The sequence below is a fragment of the Erithacus rubecula genome (assembly GCF_903797595.1).
Source record: "Erithacus rubecula genome assembly, chromosome: 1".
NCBI lineage: Eukaryota > Metazoa > Chordata > Aves > Passeriformes > Muscicapidae > Erithacus > Erithacus rubecula.
Window position 1 is genome coordinate 10,049,181 of NC_136658.1, and position 27,995 is coordinate 10,077,175.

Consider the following 27,995-nt stretch of genomic DNA (forward strand, 5'->3'; position numbering starts at 1 on the left):
GGCTATCCAGCCCAAAGGTTAGGGCCTGTGTCCAGAACTGGGAAATGAGCCGAATGTTCATGGCCAAAAACCAGGAACCACAAAGTCAAACCAAGGGTCAGCAACTAGAGATAGGAATAAGCATCTGCCCAGGAATCACGACCTGAAATCAGAAACCCACAAGGAGAAAGTGCAACCACAGGGCACAGTGCAGAGGTGGTTCTGAAAATCTGCACTGAGATGTGTGAGAGGATGCACTGGGGCTCCACCTCAGAGACCTGCTCCTGAGCCATGGCTGATGTGCTCTGGCTAATGGGTCCAAACTGCAGAGACCCTGATGTACTACTACAGAAGAAGGTCTTGTCTCAGATTAGCAAATTTTACCTGAAAAACATGGCAAATAAACCAGCCTTCTACATTTCAAAACCCTCAGGATATTGAGAAAGATGGAAACTCTTTTCTCAGTATCACACTTATTTTGGTAGGTCCATAGAAGACTTGCAGCTCTCCTGAAGCCAAACAAAGCAACTTCCAAAGGAATTACATTCACTTGACACTAAATTTTGTACTAAGATGCCACTTCCAAATCTATTAAAAGCAGGAATTAATTAAAATAAAAATATCACAGTATGGCTCCTTAGATTTTTGATAATCCTGTGACCTTCCTAAGGGTTTTTTGTAGTATCACTGGAGAGAGGTGTGCCAAATGGCCAGGCTGGACTTCTGCCTGTAATTGTGTATGCATGAAGCAGCAGTGGAGAAAGGTTGTGTGCAACAGGGCCTGGTGTGACAAATCAAATCAAAAGATAAGTAAATTTTTTGGGTTGGAGATCATCTAGTCCAACCCCCTGCAATGAGCAGGGACATCTTCAACTAGACCAGGTTGCTGAGAGCTCCATCCAACCTGACCTTGATCAGCTCCCAGGGATGGGGCATCTACCTCTTCTCTGGGCAATCTCTAACAGTGTTTCACCACCCTCATCACACAGAATTTCTCTCTTGTCTCTAGTTTCAATCTCCCTCTTTCAGTTTAAACCCATTGCATCTTGTCCTATCACAGCAAGCCCTGCTAAAATGTCTGTACCCATCTTCCTTATAAGCCACCTTTTAGTGCTAAAAGGCCACTGCAAGGTCTCCCCAGAGTCCTCTCTTCTCCAAAAGCTTCAATTCTCTCAGTGCATCTTCATCTACCTTGCTTAGGTGTGTAAGGATGTCTTAGGCACACGAGAATTTAAATATGCAAATATTGTGCGATGGGTGAGAGCATCCACATATTTCTTAGAAAAAAATTGTGTTGAGGATTTTGCTATGACCTCACCCTATTTTTCTATGGGAAAGAAAAATATTGTCTGACTTCCTTCATAGCATATTCTACATCTTATTGACAAATCACTTGTGACACTAATTTATTAGCATAGAAATATTACTACACTCAAGACAGCCTGCTTTGATTTAGTACATCAGGGTTTTTCACAAGCCAAGGTCCTATCATCTCTGCTGGATCATTAAAAGTCCCTTGGCTTTTTTTTTTTTTTATTCTTTTGTGCAACAGAAGAGTTTTGCCCTGTGGTCCTGGCTAAAATCCTGAGTATTGGAATGGATTTGCTGCTCAAAGGAAGATTCACTGAGCTGATACTTAAGATACACAGGATGTGATTATCAAAATCATCTTTATATTAGCTCCTTGCCATAAAAGTAAATGGCAAAGAAGGGGAAAAAAGGAGGGCATAAATACAGAAAAGTAAAATCCAACAATTAGAGACAAGCTGCTTACGCTGCAACACTGTTTTATCCTCCTTGTGTGAAGGCTGCATTTACAACATTCAAAGGGAAGGAATGCAACTAAATCCATCTATCCCTTTTCCATACAGTTAGTGTTCCAGGGCTTGATATCTGCTTAGCTTTGTGAAAACATCAACAACACTTTAAAGAAGCTGGGTCTGATGACTGTATCCAGAGGCACCTGCTGAATTCCACAGAGATGTGAAGCATTGTAAGATTCAGGAGACTGTTTGCCATCACTATTGTATTACAAGGAATCTGGGTTGCAAATTTCACAAGCTGTTGTTCCTTTTTTCCTTTCTTTCACGACTTCATTTCACTATGTGCACAAGCAGTGATTGACCACTGGCCCTAGTCAAAGTAAGCAAACCCTGCATCACAAATATTCCAGACTACAGAAATCCATTCAGAGACTTGAGACTGAAATGAAAACTTAAGCTCTGTCCCTCGCATAAATCAATTTGGTGTTTTGAAAAAAGAAATCAAAGTATCATTGACCAAAAGCTTGTGGCTCACATGAAATCCATGGAAAATCAACTGGCTTGTTTTTAATTCAAGGATATTCCTGGAAAAAGAAAAAAAGTACATCTTAATGCCTAACTGAAGATAACCAATTATTTTATCTTGTCGTCACTTCTGCCAAAATCAAATAAGTCCAAACAATTTCAATGTTACTTAAAAATGAGCTATTGAAATGGGATGTGAATTTAAAAAGTGGACACACTTTCAAGTCCTTCTTGAATCCTCAGAGTTTTTAATATATATTTCAGCAAATGCTATTGTAGCTGTAGCAATAAATTTAAACACCTGTTGTTTGTGTAGTGTGTACCTACCAGTCTGTCAGACAGAACAATTCATGCTATAATATAATTCCAAAGAGTCTGTTCATATTTTGTCTGAAAAGCAAACAATTCATCTGCTCACAAGGAAACAAGTCTGCTTGTCAGCACAGAAAATAAGTGCATAATTTATTATGAACGCTATATATCCAGAATATTGTAATGCTATATACCCAGCATAAAAACATAGCACAGAGTTTTGAAATAAAAATAAATATATCAAAACAGCCTGTGTGTATAAGTTCAGTTGATGCAAACAAGCAAAAGCTAGTTAGTGAACATTTCAGCTGCATTATGGAAAATGGACTAGCACACACCTTGAAGCCTGTGAGGAGCACATTTGCTCCTTTTTGGTGTTCACACCAGCACTGACAAGGCTCTGAAATGCCCTGATGCTTTCCCCTCCCTCTCCTGCAGACACGGGAGCGCGGTGGAGATACCCGGCTGCGTCAAACCATACGGGGGAGGCAAAATCTTCAGCGGGAACTTTGTACCCGCGTGTATCAAAGAGTCAACACGGCTCATTGTCGCATTAGGGAGCTGCTGCTGTCCCAGGATTGCTGAGATACTTGGCAAGACAGACGGGCAGCCTCGCTGTCTCCCCGACGGCGTCTGCCTTGCTGCGGATTTGTCATGCGATTCATCGGGTTGAACCGAGCACATAAATCCTCAGTTATGGCTAAAAAGTTAGAAAATTCTCCACGGATGAAAACGATGCGTCCCTGCTGATAGTCAGGCAGGGAGCACTTTGGGGAACAGGAGCAAAGCATCACTGCCAGAGTGAGAGACTTAGAGAAGAGCCAGCTAAAAGTAACACTGGCAAGAACTTAATTCAATGCCCAATCTAGAAGATCTACATTCATTCATTTTCCATTCAAAACTTCTTTAAATATTTAAATCACTCCCACCAGGTGGAAGTTTATTGAGATTTGTCTTTGAGAACTGAGAGTTCAGTAAACCAAAAGCAGCTACCACGATCTCCACTCTGAATTTAAAACCAGCATCTTCACAATAAAGCACTGATCTCCACCCTTAACTGTGGCAAACCAGCAGCCAGACACACACATAGAGATCATACAGGACCTTCTACATAACATCTGGATTTTCATATAAAATCTCATGCCAGACAGGAAGGCCAAAAACAGCAAGGTCCTTTCATAATAAAGACTCCAACCTTTCTCATATCATACATCTTATATGACGTCTGTCAAATTCACGTTGTAAGCAAATTTGGTTATTTTACTCCTTTTTTCTTTTATTAGAAAAGCTTATTTTCAATCTGTATTTTATGCAGTGCAGGCCATGCTGCACAACTGAAGTGCAAAAACCTGAGCTTCTTGCCAGGGAAATGCTTAAAACCTGAATATGAGGAAACAAACATTCCTGTTGAACAACTCTTTTGAAGAAGTTTGTCAAAGTCCTTACATAGTAAATATGTGTAGAACTATAAGAATAATTTCATTCTAGTCCACTCTTTCCTTCTAATTTTGTAACAATGTGTGCAATTCATCTAATGTGAACTTGTTTCATTATTGCCAACATATAAAGTAGTGAGCTACTCAGAATCCTCTTCTAATTTTAAAATTTATCTGGAGTAATTTGTATTTTATTTGAAATATGACTTAAAAAAAAAAAAAAAACGGAAAGCCCTAGTGTGCAAACAGTTATACTGAATATGACAGCAAATTATCAATGCCAATTTGCTTTAGAGAGAACTATAGTATCTCTACAAGCACCTTCTTGCTGATATAACACAATCTACATTTGGAAGAAGCAATGGGTAGTGAAAAGTTTGTCCTAACTACCCCAGAAGAATAAACCAGTAAAACTATAGCTGCAGACAAGCCTCTTCCTTTACCCAGCTGGTGTGGTCAAGACTGAATGAAGAAGAAACACAGAAAAGAAAGTTCTGAAGAGGAGAGCAAAACCAAAACAACGATGAGAAACAAATAAAAATGCCTTTTGGACTATTATGGTTTGGCTTTTTTCAGTATTCCTGCCAAAGAAAATCCCCCAGAATTCTCTTTAGACACCTGTATTTGCATGAGAAGAGGGAAGCTGGATGGGAGGGCTTTTCTGATAGCCTTACCTGGAGGGGTTTGAAACAGGGACTGGGGAGTGTGTAAACTGGGAAGAAAACATTTCATAGGCAAAGGTTCTTACAAGATACTAGTTGCCAGATTAAAAAATATCCTGCAAGTCATATTTGGATGCATATACTGTTTTCTAGCCACTATTTTTTTTCAGAAGGGACAATGAAATTCTCAGAACCTTGAATAAATTCCAACTTTTACTCACCTGTTAGATGTCTCTCAATATCAGGATCCCAGTAGATCTGGAAGCAGCTAGTGTGGCACAGTCCTCTAGGATCTGGTTCTTAGTTCAGACAAGCAACAGGTGGGACAATTCTCAAACTACCTGCTGAGAAAGAAAATAGGCAGCTTCAAACAAAAGCAGGTACACCCAGACAAACATTTAAAATAAAACAAAAAGGAGGAAAAAAAAAAGAAAAGAGAAAAAGTAAAGAATCAGAAAACTGAGTACAAGAATTGACCTGCAAGTAGTTCCCCTATTTATTCTTGTATTTCTAACTGAAGCCAGGTGACACAGGCACACAAGGCTGTGAGGAAAATGGGGTGAGGGGAAGGCAAGAGGGAGATGCCAGCATTCACCTATCTGCTTCAGTGGATAGCTGCTACCTTGCAAACCAGTGCCAGTTGCTGTTTTGCTTGATTTGGACTATGTACCTGAACTTCAGCCTACTGCCCTGGCCCATGATCCTCACTACCCACGAGGCTATAGGCACTCTCCTCCTTCCTTCCATTATACCTCCCACTGGAAATATATCATCATTAATATGTGGTCAATGCCAACAGAAAATAATGAAGGATCCCACTCTATACAGGAGTTATGTCCTGACAGGGCTCATCTTTTCAGACAAGGAAAGCCAAGGCTCAAAGCTGTAGTTACCATCCAGAAGAACTCTATCACCTGAAGGAATTTTATCAGTGTAGCAAGCAATGTACACATTTTATAGCTGTTAACTTTATCATCTTCTCCCCACCTTTTGTGTATTTTCAGTTGCCAGAAGTGCTGGGGAGGGTAGTGACAGTCAGAGTTCCTTAGGAGACAAGGATTCCAAGGTCAGGTATAATCAGCTTAGCAAAGAGAGGACAGAAATTCGGATGGAACTCCAGCAATGGGAGCAACATTAAATGTTACTCACCATTGCTGCTGTGTCAGGGATCTGCATCAGTGCAGACCAAAGGAACTGATTATGATGTGCTCTGTGCACAGTCACTACTTGCAATGTCTCAATCACTTGGTCTGTTCACTGAGCAGTTCCATGCAGACAGCAGGGAGTAGCAGAAAAAAACTTCCTAATATTCCCAAGTTTCCACAATCCAGGACAGGATGGAACATCACAGATGCAGTTTCTGTTATTTCTGCTTCTCAGCATTCTCCTGTAAAGAGCTCAGCCATTCCAACACATTATTTTGGATCTGTGGACCTTGGCTGACTTTTCTTTCCCCCTCCCCCCAGCTTCTCTTAAGCACTGAGTAGCTCATGCTCTCTTCCAAGTCCTCACAAGCCATGGTCTGGAGTGTTCACTGGAGGGTGCTTGTTAGTTTCTTAAATATGTTGCTTAGAAGGGGAAGGTCAGACCTGAAGTAATAATAAAAGCACAGGACTGACTCATCAGAGGGAGGCTTCTCTGGTGTTTGGTGGACTCATGAATGTTTGCAGGCAAGAAAAAATTCATAGTTTCTAAACAAACAAATCTTTTGGTCCAGAAATCATGCTTTGGCTGCTACAATCCTTCTGTAAAACCTGGTTTTAATTGTGGCTCAAAACAATTAAATTTATTGCACTCAGATATATAACAGCCATGATACAACGGGGGCAGACTTCTGATGTCTGAGAAAGTTTTCTGAACTCACCTGTTCCTTTCAGTGAGGTGAGATGACAGCAGTCTGCAGCATGCTGTGGGCACTGAGCACTGATGACTTGGTTTACCACCCATGGTTTATCATCCTTTCCATGATAAAGGACGTGGCAACAGACAGGAAACTTTTCTCTATCTGTAATACAGCCACACCATTGCCTGAAATATAAATTCCTCCAAGGGTGTTTGTGCCAGCCTTTGCTCTCAGCTGTCAGTCTCCATTCTCACTCAGGGTCTGTGCTTGGGTACAGCAGCCTTTGATATGACCACAGCTAATCAAAAAAGCTGCACAGGTGGGGTTTTCAGCCCTCATGAATAAGAAAGTTGGGGTTAGCTTCGAAAAAGCCTCTGAAGGAGGTGAAAAAGGAGGATTTGAAAGCAGGATATCCAGACATATTAAGTTCTCTTCACCCCCATGGTGTGGAACACCGTTACTGTGACACAAAGGGAACACAGGGATGAGCTTTTTTTTCTTTCTTGTTTCTTTTTTGTAAAGAGTTGTTTCATCTCTTTGGATATACAGTATTAGCTGTTCATTTTTCCTCATTTAAATACATCTGAGGAGGAAGGAGAAGGCACATGGGCACCACTTCCCACAAGCATCATTCTCCTAGCCTGCTCCTTCCGAGGGGTTTGCTGAGGTCACTCCATTATGCAGAACATTATTTTTAAACACTTCAGCGACTCCTTCCAAAACGCTCCCTCTCTAATGAAACCTGACACACCAGAAAAGGGAATGGGAAGTTTCTGTGGGTTGCACTTCCAACCTGAAGTGTCCTACCCTGAGTGTGTCAGACAGCAGGGCCAGCCAGGCTGCAGGCACTGACCTCTGAACCCTGGCAGGACCTTGCCCCGGTCAGCTCCATGCAGGAAAGCTGGCAGACTTTGAACCAGGCTCTGGGGCTGTGAGCAGGGCAACAGCTGCACTTTGCAACACGAACTTTGTACTTCGACACATGGACATTTAATCTCCATAAAAGAGCCTTTGTTTCATTACTTATTAACATCTCCTCCTTGAGTAAAGTTCTTTGTTAATGAGGCTTTAAAGCGTGGTGTGAGGTTTTTTTTCCCCACCTTTCTATGCCCTGAAAATAAAACCCACCACTCAGCCTGATGGGATTACATCAAATGTTGAACAGTACCAAAAAAACCCCATCAAAATAAATTTAAAACTTTATGCATCTTCTGAATACTTTGGATATTTTCCGTGTGCACTCTTCTGAGTGATCAGTTCTAATAACCAGAGCTAAATACAGAAATCAGGCAATGTTCTGAGGCCTGTCTTTGCAGAGATCACTTTTTGAGACGAAACCTACAGCAATTCAGCCCACAGCGACATCCAACCTTATTTAATAAATCAGCTAAAAAGATGAAATAGTAGAAAAGTGTCAGCCCATCCACACTAAAAAGCCATACTTTATGACAGTGTCATGAGTTTTATATTTGCACAGCTTTTTGCTACCAGTTTTACTTTGGAGCAGTGTCAGTGCTTGGCTTCTATGTATTTCATCATAAAATATGCTAACATGCATAGCCCAGCAAATTTGAAGAGAAGACATTTATGCCCTGTCCTTCACTAAAACAAATCTTTGATCAGGAAGAGAAACCTACCTAAACATCAAATGAAAACCTCAAGAAAGAGGCCACCTAAGATGCTTTAATCATTTCTGTACCAACAGTAAAACCTCGAAATGCCTGTATGCATTTACTGTAACAAAACCAAGTGACAGAAAACTACTGGAACATCCTGATAATGCTCCATTATATCTATGTTGTCATAAAAATATGGAGCAGCAAAAGAAGATTAAGAAACTAAAGGTATACTGAACAATTCTTCATCTGCAACTAGAATAAAAGAAATACTTGGAAGCAAAATATTTGTTACAGCCTCTTAGAAATAAATTATCCACAGACAGAGGGATCACAGTCACACTTTTCCTATTTTTCATCACTACCATCTTTTCAACATCAACCATCTTTTTCCATGCCTCTCTGGTGAGCTTTCTTCTCTTCCTTTTTTGTTTCTGTTCCATGTGATGGGGCAGACACCCTCACACACACCTGACCTAGTTTTCCTTCGTCTTCATTAACAGTATGATAGAGAAAAGGAAATTTCCAACTAGTTTAGCAAGTCAGGTGGGTAAAGAATAAACAAAGTGAAGCAATATCAAAGCACTCCCTTTCATGAGGCTGGGCTAGCTGGACTCAGAGCAATAGGATGGGGATGGTCAGCTCCCACTGCTCCCTGAGAGAAGCCCATGACTTTTCTCATTTGGATGTATCTGTTTACCCCCCCCACACAACTCTTCAGGGCACTGCTTTGTCAGCATCATCATCCATCTAATCCCCCAGTTTGACTTGCATTCTTTGCAGAGAGCAGACTGACAGAAAATGACACAATCACTTTTCTTCTGCTGCTACATTTTGGGTAAGAGCACTTTTACCCTGCTATGACCTGCAGAGCAGCTGGCACAGCTAGAGCTGTGTTAGGCCTTATTTCCCTCTGTCTGTCCAGCAAGCTGTGGCTTTCTCCTCCTTGAGGAGCCCCCCATGATGAGGCAGGCATTGAGCATTCCTCTTCACTGGAGCACAGCCCTGCAGTCACACGGGCTGACCATCAGGATCATAAGGTTTAGCTGCTGCTAAGAATAGCCACCATCATTTGGAAGAGCTCCTGCTTTATTCCTGGGTGCAGCTTCTGTTGGTGTTAGACAATAAAAACCCTTTGGGCTGGGTTCTGGATGGCACCTGCCTGCTCTTTGCATCAGCTCAGGGGTGTCAGACCTCTCTCCACGAGGGCAGCACCAGGGTCTGTGCCATTTGCTTATTAGGGACAGCTGCAGACAAGCACAGGAAACCACAATGTCTCTGGGAACAAAGCAGGAAAGCTTCTGGGAAACTACAATACCTTTAATTTAAATAAATAAATAAAAAGCAAATAAGCTTGGAAAGAGAGCTGAGAAGAGCAACAAGAATAATTTTGATCCGGAAATAAATTAAAAAAAAAAAATACTCCTTCCAGTGAGACACTGAACTAAATGTATTTTGCTTCAAAGACAAGATTATAATCTTTAAGGGACTAGACAAGAAGAAGATATTTCATAAGACTCTAAATTAGTGGGCAGACACACAACAGAATCCAATATTTGCAAGTTCAATCTGAAGATAAAAAGCACGTTTTAAGTATAATTAGCTGCTGAGATGAATTGTCAAAAGATGCAGTAAATTCTCCATCACTAAGAAGTTATTTTAATTATTATATGCTTAGCTTCCACTAGAGCCCAGAAGTCTCAGACAACACAGACTCAATAATCTCTAAGTTTATCTAACATCTAGCACAAGCCACCCCCTCTGTCTGAAAATTGTTCCTGTTGCTAATTCCATTGAGATTATTTTTTCCCCAAGAAATTCAAGGTGGGAGAATTATGACAAGTGGATAATTAGGGCATACAACATCAGGTCACGTAGACATTATTTATATAATAGTAGCATTCCTCAGTTCAGTGCTTCCAGGGAAAGAAAAAAAAGAGGTATTCCCTAAAGTCTAATTCAGGTTAGAAAAGCAAAACAACAACAATGAAACCCCAACCAAACAAAAAAGGACATTTATATATAAGCTTTCAAATATACAATATTGTGTATAGTACTGTGATGGGCTTTTATCAGTTCCAGAATTCATCACAGAGATTTATAGAATGGTCTGGGTTGGAAGGGACCTTAAAGATCATCTGTTTCCAACCCCCTGCCATGGTCAGGGACATCTTCCACTATCCCAGGTTGTTCAGAGCTCATCCAGCCTGACCTTGAACACTTCCAGGGATGGGACATCCTGACCTTTTCTGGGAAATTTGTTCCGGTGCCTCAGCACCTTCACAGTAAAGATTTTTTTTCCCTATTATCTGATCTATTCTAAATCTACTCTATAGTTTGAATCCATTCCCCCTTGTTCTGTCCCTACATGCTCTTGTACATAGGAATATTTACAGTATTTACATAAAGACAGGAATAGTTTAACTATCAGGCACTCTCTCAATTCCCTCCTGGAACATTTTAGTGTTGTTCTATACCCTAAACAAAAGACCACTGCAGAACATTATTCCTCTTTTGGTCCTTTAGGAGTTTACATGGGTAGCTGCCATTAACACTAATCAGAGTTAAGGGCAGAAATCCCCCATGGACAGCCATGTTGTCTGGGAATATGTCCATAATTAATATATTCTAAGAGCCTAATTTTGAAACAAAAGTAATCAGGCTTGAGATTAGTTATATTAAGATCAATAAACCTGTGACTGTATATTTGCCTATATATATATATATATATATATATATACTGTATCCAATGTCAGATCAATGTATAGTTCATAAGAAAACTTCAACAAAAAAAAACAAGTCTATCTTAGCTCAGTTTGGGAGCAGGATATGTGAATATGCAAGAAGAAAAAAAAATACTGTGGGGTTGGCCTTCTTCCTATTTCTTACTCTTCTTTACAGCACACCATTATTGTGTTAATGCTCATCATTGTTCTTTTTCACATCATAGTGCCCAGACTCAGCAAAGCTAACATAATCCTAGCACTTCTGATGTTACAAATTAAAATTAACCATGAAACACCATGGGAATATTTGTAATATGAAAGATGTGGAATGGGGACTTCATGACAAGTACATGGAGGAGAGAAGAGAAATCTAGATGGCTTGAACATGAGTGGTTTTGCAAGTAAGAGGTACTGTCATGGGATAAGGAATACAAAATAAAACCAACAGAACTTGGTTTCACTAATATTTAGGATTTCTGCCACAGAAAGAGACATTTTCAAGTCTGTGGCTGCTGATGCTCCAGCACCATGGATGCCCAAGTCATACATAATGTATTATATACAACACAGCATATTAACTCAGCTTCAAAGTGTTAATATGTCATGAAACTTAATTCAGATATCACAGATTATGCAAAGGAGGTAGAGATGTGGAGACACAGTCTCATTTCTCAAAGGTGTCAGCCAGACAGCTTTGTGTCCCCAGTCCAGGAGAACACAGCAGCAGCTTCCTCTAAAGCTCTTGCACAAGGTGAGGGTGGTGTGGCTCTTCACCCCACTGTTTTGACAAAGAAATCCCATACTGAGGACAAAATTATGCATTAAAAAAATAATTTAAAAAGGCAGAATAAGAAAGCAGCCCAGGATTTGCAGTGTCACAGCTGCCAATGGGTTTTACACTGCAGATGTGAAAACAGTATAATATAAGCACAGAAGAATGTACCATTTTCTTTGTCTACAATAACCCCAAGCCCTAACTAGCTCTGTAAGGGTACAAATCCAGCTGTACCCTCTGAGTGACTGTGAGTAGATAGCAGCAATGGAGATAAACTCTTTCCTGGTCAGATGCTGGGAAGAAAGATCACAAACTAAGTTGGGAATGGAGACTTATCCATGCATGGAGACTTATCTAGTGCCTCTGTCAGCTGGAATGGAGCCCACAACAACCCACAAAACTTAAAATGGAGGTACAGACCTTCTTCCATTTCCACACACACTGTCCTTGTGAGGCTCTCACTAACTGCTCTCTCCCTGAGGAATTCCATGTTTCTCATAAGCTGCTACTAAAAGAGACCATAAACAAATCCACCAAAACTACATTGGAAGCAAGAGAGGGAAAGAACCCACAGGAAGTTTTTGCTCGTGGTATGAAGCTTTCAAAACCCCTTTGGAGGCACTTCAGCTGAAGGAAGAGGAATGTGATCTAAAACTAAAAGTGAAGTTTAGCTCCTGACATATTATTGTTGCATGAATTTGGACCCTGATGCTTTTAGAAACAAGTGGGAAGAGCTAGATCCAATTGTTCCTGATGGTCACTTCATCTGTGGAAAAGGGAAAACATGACCATTTTCTGCCTATAGAGATAATATAGGTAGATAGCATTAAGCACTGAGGAAATATTGAGATACTCTGGACACATATTTTAATATAGACTGTCCACTATTATCTATAATTTTTCTGGGTGTTTAACTTCAGGTTACAGAATGCAATTAGAAAAAATACGCTTATGCAAAATAATTAATGATTTTATTCAGAAATTCTGTGGGACTCCCATTATTTGAAGCAAGAATACAAAATACAAACCAAAGTTGGCTAAATAAGTCCATTTTACTTTGTTAGGAAAAAATTCCACTTATTTTTAATTAAAAGGCAACTCTGTCTCAGAAGCCACACACGCACACAGGAACCCAAACCAAAAAAATCCATCCTAACTCTTGAAACCTTGAGAAATCTACTTTTAGTAAATGAACTGGGAGGGTTTAAGCCTCCATGATTATCTAGGTTATGGCTCTTTTGTATTGTCTGTGCTAAGCCAAGAGGAAAAGGGGATGCTTTCATTATTCAGACTTAATGAACACACTCAATTTAGACTAGCTAGATAATACAGTGTGTTTGGAAACAAAGAAAACTAAACCAGGAAAACACAGGAAGCCCAGGATTCCCTGGAAGAGAAAAGCTGATCACAGCCCTGTACACCAACTGAAGCAAGACACATCCCTCCTCAGTGACCACTTTGGGGAGGATGGGAAGAAATTAAACAAAGCAAATCTGCAGGAGAGGGTCCACACACAGGAGAGAAACCTTGCTGTCATTAAATACTGAGAGGTAAAGGAGCTTCATTCTCTATACTCCTGTCATTTACTAGATGTGCTCTTTCTGCAAGATCAACATCTAATGCTACCAATCCCCAAAATAACAATTCCTTGAACATTTTCTCAAGAAAAAACCATTCATGGTAGCTGATAAACAATTTGGGAGCTTGTTAAGCCATCTTATAACAAATTCACACCACCAATATAGAATTAAATATATATTTTTTTAAATGACAAAACATTATGATGGTCACATTTGGCCATCACCTTCTCCCTTAACTACTTCAGGAGGCATCCAGCCTGCACTCACCAACTTAATTCTGTCCCATTCTGTGGTGGCAGGAGCTCCATGTTCTCCTCATCTCCTCTTGGCCAAGTCAGAGCATCCTGATGTCTCTCAGGTGCTCCTCAGGAGGGCTCACTTCCTACTTTCTCCACTAATGGAAAATCTTATTCCAGAGCTCCTGCCAAATATGGCTGTGAAGGCTTAGTTTTCCCATCCCCTGTTTTCTGCAATTAAACTTAGGATATAATAGAGGACTTAGGATATGTAATTAAGGCTTAGGTTGTAATAAAAGGGACGCTCTTTTGTTTAAATTCTCTGCCTTACTGTGGCTGCTTTAAATTTGTGTTTCTATCATTCTCTAATTAGTATCTCTCTTCTGTCTTTAGGCTGGCTTTTCCTGTTTATAAAGCTGTGGTAAAACATCATAAATCATTTAACCTAGAAAAAAGTGATCATACCAACAGCTTACCAAAGCTACAATTATCAGTTTGCTCTCAATACTACCTGGAAAATACAGGCAACTACAATTCTGGCAGAAAATAAGTGTGAGAAAGGGGTTACAGGAATGATTTAAACTCTTCTTCCTACACAGACAGCACAACTTCTGGAGACTTCCTCACAGTAAATAAAAATATCTCTGTGAAGATAATTAGTTCAGGTGTGGCAGCAGTCTAGAAGGTGGTTCACCTGGAATCACTAAGGTATTCACCCACCACCAAACAACATGAACATATTTTCCCCATCTCTCATCCTTGTCTCAGCAAGCATCCTGCCATGCAGGGAAAGGCAAAAGCACAGGAGCCAACACAGCAGGCTCACCAGGACTAAGAGCAACCCATTAAAATTTATATAAAAGTCAGAAGAGTGGTAATGAGGAACTCACAGGAGTCATTTCCCTCCAGTGCCTCCATTTTCACACATCCCTCCCCCCATTCCTCTGGGACAGATCTCCAGGTTCTGTTCTAGTTTACCCTATGGAATCCTAGGTCAGTTCCCCCAGGATCAGAACCTGTGAAAGGGAAAAAAGCTGCAAAGCAAGTCAGCCATCAGCTTTACAACAGCATCCTGCAAAACTCTAATTCCTTCCCCAACCTTGGTGTCAGTCCCACAACACTCTCATATTTTGCACTCTCATGCACTCCTCAATGTGAAAACAATTACTGTCCAACATATAAACATACACACATTTTCAAATTCTGTCCTCTTCTGCAACAAGGAAAGTGTGTGAAGCTAACTATATCCTAAAATGGGATTTTGGTTCAAAATAACCCAAACATGGCATAAAAACCTTCAATATTAGGATAATTCAGTCAACTAGGCATTAAGCACAGCTCAGAGAAACCAGTCACAGCAGAGCTCTGAGAGGTGTTCACAATATTTTACACAAAAATCAAAAAATCACCATCGACTTCTGCAGTGTGAGATGAGATCCAGTCCTGTGAGGCTGGGCATGAAGTAAAGAATCTATTATACACCTTTGATCCTGCATTCCAGCCTCTGCCAACAAGACCTAACTTTAGAAGCCCTGAAAAGCTTTAGTCTGTTTTAATTAATTAAAAAAGGAAAGAAATTAAACATATATCCATGTGCCTTAGGGTGATATTCAGCCTGATCCCTCTGACTGCTTTCCTGATGGCTTTGAAATCTATTATCTTCTGCAAGAGTAGGAGCTTTGTGACAACTTTCAAAAGGAAGCCTCTGCCTTCAACACAGGAACTGTGTTTGTTTCAGTGGCAGATCAAGGTCTCCATGTACAGAACAGCAATTATCCCATGGACATAACAAATATGCCAGAAAGCACGTAGAAAAAAAAAAGTATATGCAAAGTGAAAATCTAGTCAAAACTCATCCCAGAAACTCTTTTCTGAGCAAAAGTTTGTGGGAGAGGAGAAGAGAGAATTAAAACAAGTCTGGCTGCACATCTTGAACTTGCTGAAATCTAAGGACATTTAAACCAAATACAGTAATTTACTCATAGAGGCTGAGTTCTTGTTTGTGCAATGACTGGATGGGGAAGAAACAGAAAACTGCTAAGAATTTCTTCTCCTGGGTCAACTGGACCTGAAATGATTTAAAAGAAATTGGATGTTTGCTCTAAGGAAAGCCATTACTGTAAAAGCTCTACCACCCTGTAGACTTAGAGAGCTGTGAACCCATTTGTGGATGCTAAACCAGAACATTGGGCACAGACTCCTTTTCTAGCCTGCCACAAGAATTGCCCCTTCAGCAAAGTACAGACTCCAAACCCCACACAGCCAACAAAACAGTTGCCAAAACCATGCCCAAAACTTCCCAGAACTTTTCCATTTCCAGAGGAGGAGGTGATTTAGATTAAGCCAAACCTAAGCAAGTCTCCCATTGACTCTGTCTGAACCTGCTTACCTGCCTTCCTTTCTAGCTGAGCTGCAGTTCCAGCTGTGGGCTTTGCACCTCCCAGAATGTGTCTGTCACTGGGGATGGGTGGATCTGTGGCAGCCTTCTCCCTCTGCCCATCATCCTTTCCAAAACACAGGAAACAGCTGTCAGGTCAGTTCTGAAAAGTTGGTTAATAATTACACAGACTAATTATTAGCCTTTCATCTCAATAATTAGCATTTCAAAAGTATTTTATTAATCTGTCTTGTTACAGGTACAGACCATTGTAAGCTTTGGATTTTTATTTTTTTAATTCTTTTAGAGGTTTTTTTTGCATTATTAAATCATCATTGAGGTTTCCAGAAGTGCTGTTACAGAGCTTGTAATAGCTTGACATCTTCCACCCCTCTTTCAATTCCAATTCACTATTTAGGTGAATGACTATCTAAAATTATCAGCATACTCTCCAGATATTACTATCTAGAATAATCTGACTCCTAATGCTTAGCAGATACAGTAATAACATGCCTAATTTTTAACTTTCATAATAGGCTTCCCCTGGGACAGAGTAGAAGGAAGACTGATTTATTATTAATATTATAAATAATTAAAATTAATGAAATGCATGAAAAGTGGAAAGTGTGAAGCAAAGGAAGAACTAGCACAGAAGCTTTAATGTAAATTATTGTCTCTGTGTCTATACAATACCAGTCTGTACTCCTTTACATCCCTGCAAAGCATGCATAAAACCTTACTAGAACAAAGTGATATCATTTCCCACTCATTTTCCACACATAGAAGTATCTACAGAAGGTGCAAGGCAGGGGAGAGAGTGGTCAGTCAATCGTGTTTTAATTTACAGCTATTTTTGTCTAAGCCCTGAATGGCCTGCCAATTATGAACAGTACCAGCTGGGCTGTCAGGAGAGCAGGCTAAGAAGGACACACAGAGAAATAAAACAATCATAATGTGAAAATGAAGAGCAGGAGAAAAGTTTGGAGCAGGGAAGACCCGATGGGAAGCCCAGCTCTGGTTTTACAATGCTTCACTACAGTCCTGTTTTCCAAAATCCCCCAAATAAAAACATGACCATGATTATCACCACTACCTGGACAAAGGCCTATAACATAGCTAGGATTATATTTTTGACTTCTTGGGGCATAATCCAGATACCTACTAGTTAAGAAATCTGTGACTTTTCTGTGCTTATAAAAACAGCAAAAATAAGAATTTCAGATGATGAGGAGGATGAGAATCTTTCAATGGGTCTTCTTTCCATTTTTCAAATAAGTAACAAAAACTAGCTACTTTCTTTTCTTTTTTTTTTTTTTTTTTTTTAACACAATAATTTTGGAAAAGTTTTAAATGAAATGGAAAAACAAAAAATGCTTTCAGTAAAATGGAAGCCCAGCTCTTTCAAGAGCCTCTTTCCCCAGACTCTTGCAGGGACAACATAGAAAACAATTCTCCTAAACAGAACCTTATGAATGCATATCAGCAGAGTCATGTCTTGAGCAGCCATTAAGGGAACAAGGAATAAGCATGGGCATTAAAAGACAATTTTATTCCATTGCTATTAGGATGTCAGTGCTGGACCACACTGGTGTATATATAGAAATGTTTCACTTGGCAAAGGAGCAGTTTTGGAAGCTGACCTGCTTTTCATGACTGCTCTTCTCTGTGAAAAAAAAAAATAAAAAATTAAGAGATTTACCCCATGCTTTATTGTAATCTGCTTATTTGCGCATGCAGATCAGTTTAAAAATGAGAAGTATATTTATACTCATGCACTTCACTGTATATCAGCATCACACTGACAAATCCCACAGCATCCTCCCCTCCACCCCTTTCCATAGCCTTGTAGGAGAGGCAAGGCAGACAAGGCAGTCTGAAAATCCAGCAGGCCATAACTCCTCTCCTCCAGACAAGCAACAATTAATCACACTGGCCAGCCAGGCAGGTACCTCTTGTCCTTTAACACTGGAGGAAACATCAAGCTCCTTTCTCTGAGCACTGATTGTCCAGTTGATGCTGGAGCTCTCAGGAGCAGCTACCGAGCTGCTGAAATGCTAAAAACAAGGTAACCCAAACCCTAAATATGCCAGTCTTCTGCTGTTCCATTAATCCTTATGTAATGAAATGAAAGCAATGAAAGAACAATCAGTGGCTGGAGTATAATGCCATATAAAATACCATTTTCTCCTACAAGGTCACAAGTTGCTCCTCCCCTACCAGTGGTTCAAGGTTCCTGAGCCCCAGTCATATCTGTGGGATAAAGAGACATCCCCCTCCTTTGGAAAAAGAAGGAAGAGAACAAGCCACAACACTGTAAAATATGTCTGCTGTGGGACTAAGAAGAGAAGGATTATTGCTCTTTTTTTGGTTTTGCTCTCAAGCAACTAACCTTTCTGTTTTAGTTTTCTCCATATAAGCGTAACTCATTGATTAATGCTGAAAATTACATAATTCTTTTGAAGTGCAAAGAGAGACCAAAGAGCATATCCAAAATCTGGGACAGCCATAGCTCATCTGTTTCTTATGGTTTCCTAGCATAGGTTTTATTTCCAAGTGAGACAGTCACATTTCACTGAGTGTAAGAGATATTTTTGTAACCCTTCCAAAAACCCTTCCAGGAAGATGCAGTGATGTCCCCCTTGGAGGGGGAAGGGATGACAGATATAATTTCAGGACACCACACAAATATGATAAGATTATCTGTGGAATCCCTCCTTCAGTCGCTCAGCAGCATCCAAGCACTTAGAAACACTCCTCCTTGGAAAAAAAAAAGTGTTTTATTTCAGTCACTGAAAATTATTTAACCCAGAATTGCTGAATTAAAAAACTTTTACGTGGCAACTTGATCCCCAGGCTGAGGGAGCCCCTTGTTGGCTTTACTACCTGGAGTGTGATCCCAGTGAAAGCAGAGAGCTGCAGTAAGGACTTGTGAAGTGAGGAGCATTGTTTGCTGTAGAGGTACTCTCCTCCCACCGCCACACAGGCTCCAGCCTCCTCTTGGCCCAAAAGCTGACGAAAGGAACATTTCAAGCATGTTAGCCAGAAGTGTAGGCAGAAATGGGTGATGATTGGGGCATGTCAATAATGTCACACTGCTGGAAAGCTGCCCAGGACGTGGTGAACAGCTGCTCTCCCAATGACTAATCACACAGGGGGAGGGAGATCATAAAATTCTCCATTTTCAGAGAGGAGGGTTCTGCTCCTCCTGATGTCACCTCTTGTAATGAGTTTCTCTTTTTCTTTCCAGGTCCATGTTGTAATAGCCCAGCCACAATGTTTATAACAGCAACATCTCATGCACCTAAGTGTGAACATCAAGTGTGCCAGTGTTTTGCCTTCAAAAAATTGCTTGTCAGCAGTGCTGCTCTCTGGATGTGGAAGCATCAGTGTTCAGTGAATTAATTTCAGAAAGTTCTGAAAACAAAAGCAAGTCACAAGAGCAGTTTAAAAATATTCTTTCTACTACCATTCAGTTACAGAAAAGAATAAAGTGATGCTGTTAAGTTCTAATAAACCAAACTCAAAGTTCAGTGCTTTGTCTATTGAAATGATCACTTCAGTAAAGCAATGACAAAAACCCAGAGCCAAAGAGGCCCCAAGGTGGAAGAAATCAGACACAGGATACATCAGTTTGGATGTACCTCAAATGTGCAACAATAAAATCTGAGAGGAAATAAAAAATTAAAAATTTCGGAATAAAATGCAGGAAATTATTTTCATTTTATTTAGAAACCCTGAGTTATGCAATGCTATTTCCCAGATGCTTAAAGATGATAGCAGGCAGGATAAGATCCATAAAGCAAGACAGAATGCAGCTTTCATCATCTCAAGTGTTTGAAAGCCCAGCCCATGCCAGGACAAAATGGCTCGTGTTTGCTGCTAACCATTCCAGTCATCCTGTTTTTGAGGATTGCAGTGATAAACAATTCCCTGAAGTATACTGTAATTCTGCAGCACTGATGAGCCCAATATCAATGCCTGTGTTAAGGGCAAGTTCAAAGACTCTTCAGTGTTTGCTTGATAAGCTTCTCAGAGAGGTCATTAACTAGGACAGCTTGAGAACTGTACTCTTCATGCAAATTTTCAAGGTTTTTTCCTTTTTTTTTGTGTGCATATGTGTGTATTTGTTGCTTTTGTTTTAGTTTTTTTTGTTGTTGGTTTATATATATATATATTTTTTTTATTTTTTTTTTTTTTTTTGTCACCAAGATCCCATTTTAGGGAGCCTTCCCCAGCTGCCTAGGATGACCCAAAGGGAAAGGCACACGTGTAGCTGAAGCTGACACACACATGCTGTAACCTGTGAGTCTAAAGCATGTTTTTGGTTAAGGACCCTTACCACACATGAGACCCAGAAAGGATTTAACTGAGTGAAGCATCAAATTCATACAGGACAGAAAAAAAGACAGGAATGGAGTGGAAAATATCTGCAAGGCTTAGATCCAGTAAGAAAGTTATTACAGGAGATGCTTAGGGCAGCTCCTGGTGATTCTCACCTCTAGTACTTGAGCACTAGAAATAAACAAAGCCAACCAGATGAGAACCTTGGTGGTACCTCATCCTGCAGAGCGAGCTGCTGCTGCTAAAGTCTCTAAAATCCCAGTGGTGTGGTGGTGTCATCCTGGCCCTGCACAGGGCAGGGAGGTGACCAGGCTCAGCCCCCTGGATGCAGAGCTGCACAAAGCATCCATCAGGACAGCTCTGGCTGTCACAGCCAGCTCTTCCTCATCCATCTCCTTCCAGCAAGCCATCCATAGAGTCTGGAACAGCTCCAGAAGAGCCCCTCACTGGTGCAGGAATGCTGCTCTACCACACCATCATTTTTCACTCAGTGGAGCAACAAGACAGAAGCAGTTGCTGCTGTCAATGAACCATTCCCAAAAATCTGCTCCAGTAAGAAGCTTCAGCTGCATCCATGCAAAGTGTCTGCTGGTCAGACAACACCAATCCCCCCAGCCAAGAGCAGGACAGGCCTGCCTAAGTCCATCACAGCTCCACAGGTCTGAATAAGTGCCTGCTTTATAGGGGAGCAGCTGCTATCTCATGCAGAACCCAGAGGCTCCAGCAAAGATCTTTAAGCAGCTCCAAGACCCAGAAGCAACCAGAGCAGCCTGAGGCCATCCTAGGCATCAGAGACAGTTTATTCACCATGAGAAGTCTTAGAGAATCCCTGTCTGTCTCTGAAGGGTGGTTGTTGGCTGGTCAGCCCTGTGGAGCAGAGACAGGAGCAGGATCCAGAGGTGCCATGAGTCAGAGCCACCAGGAGAGCTTCCTGAGAGGCTGCTCTAAACAGGAAAAACAACAGTTAAATCCTGACAGATTTCATGGCCAGCTTTTCAGTTTTATAGCAGAAATTAATTCAAGCAGGGGGACAGGTCAGCTGACCAAACCAGCAGGATAGCATTAAAGAGAGATGAAGAAACACAGCAGGGTGAGCATCTCCCTCCTCCAGCAGTGGTGGCAGTGGGAGGACCCAGGATGGCTCTGAAGGGCCCTGTCAGCACCCACATATTGCCAGAGAAATTTCAGCTTTGGGAGTCCTGCAGGACACATGCAGAGCTCTGGCCCCAGAGGAAAGACCAAGCATAAATCTCTTTTTTCTTTTGTTTCGTTCATTGTCAACAGCTTCTTTTAGGTTGTGCATTCCTTCCCCAAGCCCAACTGCTGAATAACCAGCCAGAGCAAATAGATCAGATCTCTCACACAAATGCTTTTCATCTCAGAAGATCCAGTCAGGCAGTATCATCAAGTGCCCAGGATTTGACATGAGACTTTACCCTCCTAAGAATTCATATTTGTAGCCATATTTGTAGGTGCTATGTGGGGAAAAGAAATATACATTGTACAAATATGTACATATAGGGGATGAAATTCTTTACTGTGTGTAATTCTCTACTGTGTTGTTTTGTTGTTTGTTTTCAATTTAAACTGATTTTTGTAGTGCCAACCCCACTTACAAAAACATGCTCACATCTATAAATGTTGGACAAAAAGCTATTTCAAACAACCTACAGTTACTCAATCTGTCCAGTTTAGCTGATGGCTAAGTACTCTAGAAGTTTAGGTTTATGTAGAGAGTCAATATAAAAGAAAGTGATGACAACCTCTCTCATTTATTCAAATATCCCCAGTCCTGTGAGCCTCAGATGTTCCCTTACAGGACGAGAAATGAAAACAAAGGGGGAAAAGGGGAAGGAAGGTGAAACCATCCTGATACACATTTCTCTCTAGACTTCCCAACAGATGCTCCTCAGAGAGGGGCTGGCCAAGCCTGACCATTGTAACAGGAAAGCATTTATAGATATATATCTGTTTAGAATTAAAATTACAAAATATTCCCATTGGAAGGGACCCAAAAGAATCATCACACCCAGCTCTTAAGTGAATGGCCCATACAGGGGTCAAACACATGACTCTGGCATTATTAGCACCAGGCTCTAAGAAGATGAGCTATAGAACCTTACCAGACATCAGAAAATATGGATCCAAAGGAACAACACATCCACCTTGGAAGGCAGCTTTTTGACCACCCTTGAAGCTGTGGAATATTTCTAATTCACAAGTTTTCCACTGTATGCATATTTTGAGTTTTCAAAATGTAATACTACATTTTCCATTTCTAAAGCAATAGCAACAACAACAAAAGCTCAACAATTTGAAAAAATATATAAATTGTCAAAACTGAAGAACAGCAAATCAGCTTCCCTGATTTTTACTGGTGGGTGGATGAAAAAGATTGAGAGAGAACATGCTGTTGATTTATTTTTTTTTTCCTCTGGCCTTTCAGCTAATGCTGCAAAAGAAACATATTTTGAAATCTCCACAACTCTTACACAAAAGGGAAGAAGAAGTGAACAACCAAATCAATCACCCTCCAGCTGATACCACTGCAGAATGAAATCCATTCAGAGATCTCCTGGAAGCAGAACAGCTCTGAGTTGCAGCAAATCAAATCTGGTGATAAAGGGGCTGCTCTCACTCCCTCCCTCTGTGACAAACGGAGGCACAGGTTATCTGCTCCAGCATAGTCAGAGCAGCTGGAATTAAACAAGCCACTCTTTATTATCAGCCCACCTCCACTTTATACAACTGCCTGCACGGCTGCTTCTATCCATTTGTCTGCCTTGCAAAATAACTTCAGTTTTCCAGGGCAATTTCAATGAGGTTTTGACAGAACGGTAGCAGTTATAAAAATACTGTCTGATCAAGGTCTGTACATGTATGGATGGTAGAGCAGAAGAAAGATAATGTTCCTGCAGAGGGAAATTTCCTATGTTAATCTATTGGGCACAAGAAGATTCACACAATTAGCACAAAGCTACAGGAAATTGGATTTCATAACTTCTATTCATTATGGAACTACTCTTTTTCCTACAGTTGTGAGATCCCAAAAGATTGAAGAATCTCAGGCAAACAAAAAGATACATTTTGCACTGTATCAGCACTGATTTTTTATATAAACTTATCTTTTATTTATATTTAAATTTTTATATTTTGTATATTTTTAATATGAAATACCAACTTTGGAATATAAAAGTAACTGGGGTGACACAGTAATTTAACAAATCTGCAATGAAAACACTTGCACATGATGAAATTACAGAAGGATCCAACAACAAAATCTCTTCTTGGATATTATGCCTCCAACAGTCTCTATGTATATTTTTATCAGGGATTTGACTTAGAACAATCTTTGCTGTACTTATAGGATATCTGAGAGAATGATTGTTGAATGTACATCAAAATGATGACAGTAGTCACATCTCTGTCACATGTCACTTTTCACTTATCAACATGTTTCCTTAAACCTGTCCAAATTTTTATTCTGAGTGAAGATTTTGGTATGTAAAATGGAAACCATGTCTTTTAGTAGGTCTTTAGCCTCTAACTTATATTGTTTTACTGGGTCTCAATATATAGGAAAAAAAACAAACTGAAGTATATGTATTTTTAGTTTGCAGTTCAATAAAAAAATAACATTTCTCAACAAAATTATAAATATTGGGCTAGAAATTATTACAGAAAGTCAGATTTCTTTTTATTCCTTGTGCAGGTTACTTGGTGAAGAGCTGTATTTGATTTTTGTATTCTAATAATGATTGTATTTTGTCAGTTGAAAAAAACCCCAAGCTCTTTTACCTAAAGATGAGGTTATCTAACCATCCTTTATTTGGGGCAATCAGCCATCACAAAAGAATTCCTGGGAGTAAACACCATAGTTAGAGACATGCAAACAAAAACTAGCATTATAAATGATAGCAACACACATGAAAGAGAAAGAAATCAAAGGCATTACTACATGAAGCAAATCTGTATTATGCCTCCCACTGAGTTGTAATATTTTCCCTGTGCTCTGCTTTGGGGGGTTGGTGTTTGTTTGTATGTTTTTCTTGTTTGGGTTTGTTTTTTTCTCTTAAGCAAAACCATGTGTGCCAACAGGGTAAATCAGGTAAAACCATTATTTTGTTTTAAGTTTTGGAAATGGCACAGAGTTTTATGTCTACCTGTCTTCCAGCATGCCACTGTAATAAGTCTCTCAATACAGACATCAAGAAGATTTAATAGAATTTGATATTAAAAAAACCCCTACACAACAAAAACAGAGCCACACACACATTTTAAGGTTTTGTCAAGTGGTTTAAATTCTGGAAAACAACAAACCAAACAACAAATCAGCCATATAAAATCAAGTATAACTTTCCTATGAATTTGTGACAAGGTTGCCTTTATGCAAACAGTCAATTAAAGCCTTAGGCTTTGGGAATGGGCATTAGACTGCTACAGGCAATGAAGCAATGCTGATCTGCACCAGTATTTGATCTGGCCAAAAATCTGGAAGAGACAATTACTACCTCAAAACAAGAGGTCTCTTTGCTGAAAAGAAAGGATCCTGTTGAAAAGTTACTAGCTGAGCAGCACATCATTTCTAAGTTTTATGCATGAATCAGCCTCAGGGAAGATTCAAAAATATACCCTTAATTAAATGATTTTCCATTATCCCACCAGCCTAAAAACATAAAGAGAGGAATTAATTACATAGGGACAGACCTTGTGAATCCATTAGTTGTTAGGGATGTGTATCAAAGACTAGGTACAATATGTAAAATAGCATTAATATCATTAAAGCTTAGTGCATTTCAGCTACTGCTAAAAAATAAAAATTAAAAAAAATTAAAAAGCACATTTCTTGCGAAATCTAAATGGATTTGCTTTCTGAAAGACTGGTGTGAGCCTACATGTAATCAATCAGCTCAGTTGCTACAGCTGCAGTGTCAGAAGAGTAAGGATAGATTTAATGTAGAGAGGTACCAGGAAAGAGCTGTGACAATGACACAAAGATGCACCAGAAGCTTTTTCCCCACGTATGGTCTCCATCAATTAAAACCACAATTCACCAACAACATCAATAACAAAGTAACACTCCTGAAAATTCAGCAGGAAAGTGGAGCATGAAGTGGAAGCTGTAAAACAGAATCCCTCTGCAGCCAGGCATAGCAGCCCATAAAAGCTACAGAGTACCAGGGGCTGCACTGCTGTAATTCACTTGTCCCTCCCTCTCTCTTCGTACTGTCTTCATATGTTGGTGTAAGCTATATATCCATCATCTATGGGAGAAATGTGGGTTTTTTGGGCATGGGATAATCTATTTTATTGTATGCTCTTATGTTCTCCAGTTTCTTCTTCCCACATCTGTTTTTGTTGGCTCTGTGTGCATAACAGCTGCATATTTGGGGACACCAATTTAAAACAAAGGAGAAGTATTCCTTACTTTTCTCTTAAATCACTCTTCAGATGGTATACAACTCCAGAAATTCAGATAATTAGGCCATATCAATTTTTTTTTTTTTCACAACAAAACAAATAATTTCCCTAGTGATATCCCCCCTCTACCTAGAAAACCAACTAGATAAGTGCACTTATAAATCCAATTGTTTATATCTACTTCTGCCCCATTAATTAATGTCCAGCCTTTTATACAGCTCAATTCATGCCTATCATTATCACTTTCTGGACTGGAAAGAACCTGACCCAACAATAGGAATTACAGTCTTAAAACAAAAGAAATGGAAATTCATTGTGGTCCACAGAGAGGATGGCAGGATCCACTTTCTTTCCCCAAAGGAGGATAAAGATATTGACCCCAGAGCAATTTCAGCCAGCGTGATGCTGTTGCTTCTCAAAAGGCAATTCTCAGGCACAGAGAGTGAACATGACAGGAGCACGTCACCATCAACACAGAAGAGCTGACAGAGCATCAGCTCCTCTGAATCCCAAGCCTGTGTATTCCTCATTTGCTAAACCCTAAAGTCTTCATTCAGGCCACGTTACTGCTCAGCTTAAAAGGAGTTACCATCAAGGAGATACACAGCAAGGTTTTAATGACAAAGTAGAATATGCAAACACTACATCTGCCATATCATTAATAATTCTGTAATAGAAACCAAATTATATATGGCTAACATTGCCATGCTTAACCATTTCATATTTGTATAACAAAGTGAAGATACTGTGAAAATGCTACCCAGAAAGTTTATTTTGTTCATTAGATGCCCATGGGACAGCTAAGAATGTACAAAGAATGTGAAATTAAAACCAGTAAACCCTGTGCCAAATGTTATGGATTCCATTAGTTTAACACCCTTTCCAAAATCTTTCATAAAGATCTCAATGCAGCTTCACACCCAATTCATTAATTGCCCCTCTTTAGTTAAACACCAGGCAGCCTGCAGGCCTTTTGTTTGTTTATTTGTTCTTAATTCAGAGACTGATGGGGCATCTGAGGTGGTTTAATAACAGCCCTGTACACAATCTAATTTTTCCACTCCATACAGTTTGACTGTTTATTTTTTTTGAGGGATGACTGGTGTTCCTAGAGTTTATGTGTAATAAAACATGTCCACAAGTACAGCCAAATGTTTGGTTTTAAAAGACAAGACTGACCAGACTATTTTCTACATGAAGTGACTCCTGTACATGGTAGGAGCACATGGCAGCAGCACTGCAGCAGTCCACTATGGCTGCACATGCCTGAAATGCAGATTTTCAAACTGGGTGCATCCATTAGAAAGATATGCACAGTAAGCATCAGGTGAAACCTCACAATCTGTCTGAAGAAGAGAATTTCAGGCGTCCTTATATGTGTGTGCTCAGCCCAGTGCTTTTCTAATCCTGCTGCTACTTAGAGGAGACTGTACTTTACCACAAACCTGTATGAGGCACCACGGGTGGTATCTAACTTTCCAAGGTGCTAAAAGCTGCTTGCAAGCAGGTCTGCTGGCTCCATTCAAACAAACAAACAAACAAACAAACAAACAAACAGTCCATATCTTCTGGTACCATCAAGACAGACACATAGAAGGGGTCAACTAATGCCAAATGAAAGTGGCCTTTGCACTGATCAAACCCCAAAAGGCAACCACAAAAGCAACCCAATAACACCATAACAACAAAACCCCCAAACAAACAAACAAATAAACAAAAATAAAATAAAATAAAATAAAACAGAACAAAAAACCAACCCCAAAACGTTTTTGGCAATGGCACTGCAGATGGGCTGGAAAGGAGAAAAGGTGAGGGATTTCTGCTCTGCCATTTGCCTAACCCTCATTTCACAGCTGCTCAAAGAGAAAATTTTCCCCTCAAATAGTGCACACCAACAGTAGCTGGGGAGCTCTGGGAAGCAGCACCTGGGGGGATCAGCACTGGCAGGCTGAGCTGAAATGCTGGGGCATCTCTCATCCCAACTGCACAGAGCCAGATCCCAGGGTGTTAATCAAGCACAAGTCAAGGGGATCTTTGCCTAATTAAGTAAGAGATTTTGGCTCATTCCAGCAAAGGATCACACCACAACAGCAGAGGGCCTTCATTATCCAACACTGAGGTCAATGCCCCTTTTCCCTCTTCTGGTTACCTCCCTTCCTTTATCTTCTCTACTAGTCCTGAATAAGAGGATTTAAAGACAAACTGTGAATTGGTGCTGAGAAAAGCAGGGATGCAGCCCAAAGGAACATGGGGCATTTGGTTCTCAGTTGTCTTTATCTCAATTTCACTACCTGCCCACCTGCATCATGAAGTTCCCCATTCTCCTCTGTGCATAGAAGACAACATTAATTATTTCCCTGCTGAAGCCCAACCCCAGCATCCTCAGTACCCTCCAAACCCCTG

The 27,995-nt window shown here is 40.2% G+C and overlaps 1 protein-coding gene across 3 annotated transcripts in view; it reads right to left on the reverse strand.

Annotated features, from left to right (window-relative positions):
• The window catches only part of NRIP1 (nuclear receptor interacting protein 1), a 91,161-nt gene extending 85,913 nt beyond the window's left edge, over positions 1–5,248 (reverse strand). For all 3 annotated transcript variants that reach the window (XM_079322676.1, XM_079322680.1, XM_079322675.1), the window contains exons 1-2: positions 5,155–5,248; positions 4,899–5,018 (exon numbers count right to left, since the gene is read on the reverse strand). The gene's annotated coding sequence lies outside the window, so the exon portion shown is untranslated. The remainder of the gene's footprint in view (positions 1–4,898; positions 5,019–5,154) is intronic.
• Between the last annotated feature and the right edge of the window lie 22,747 nt (positions 5,249–27,995).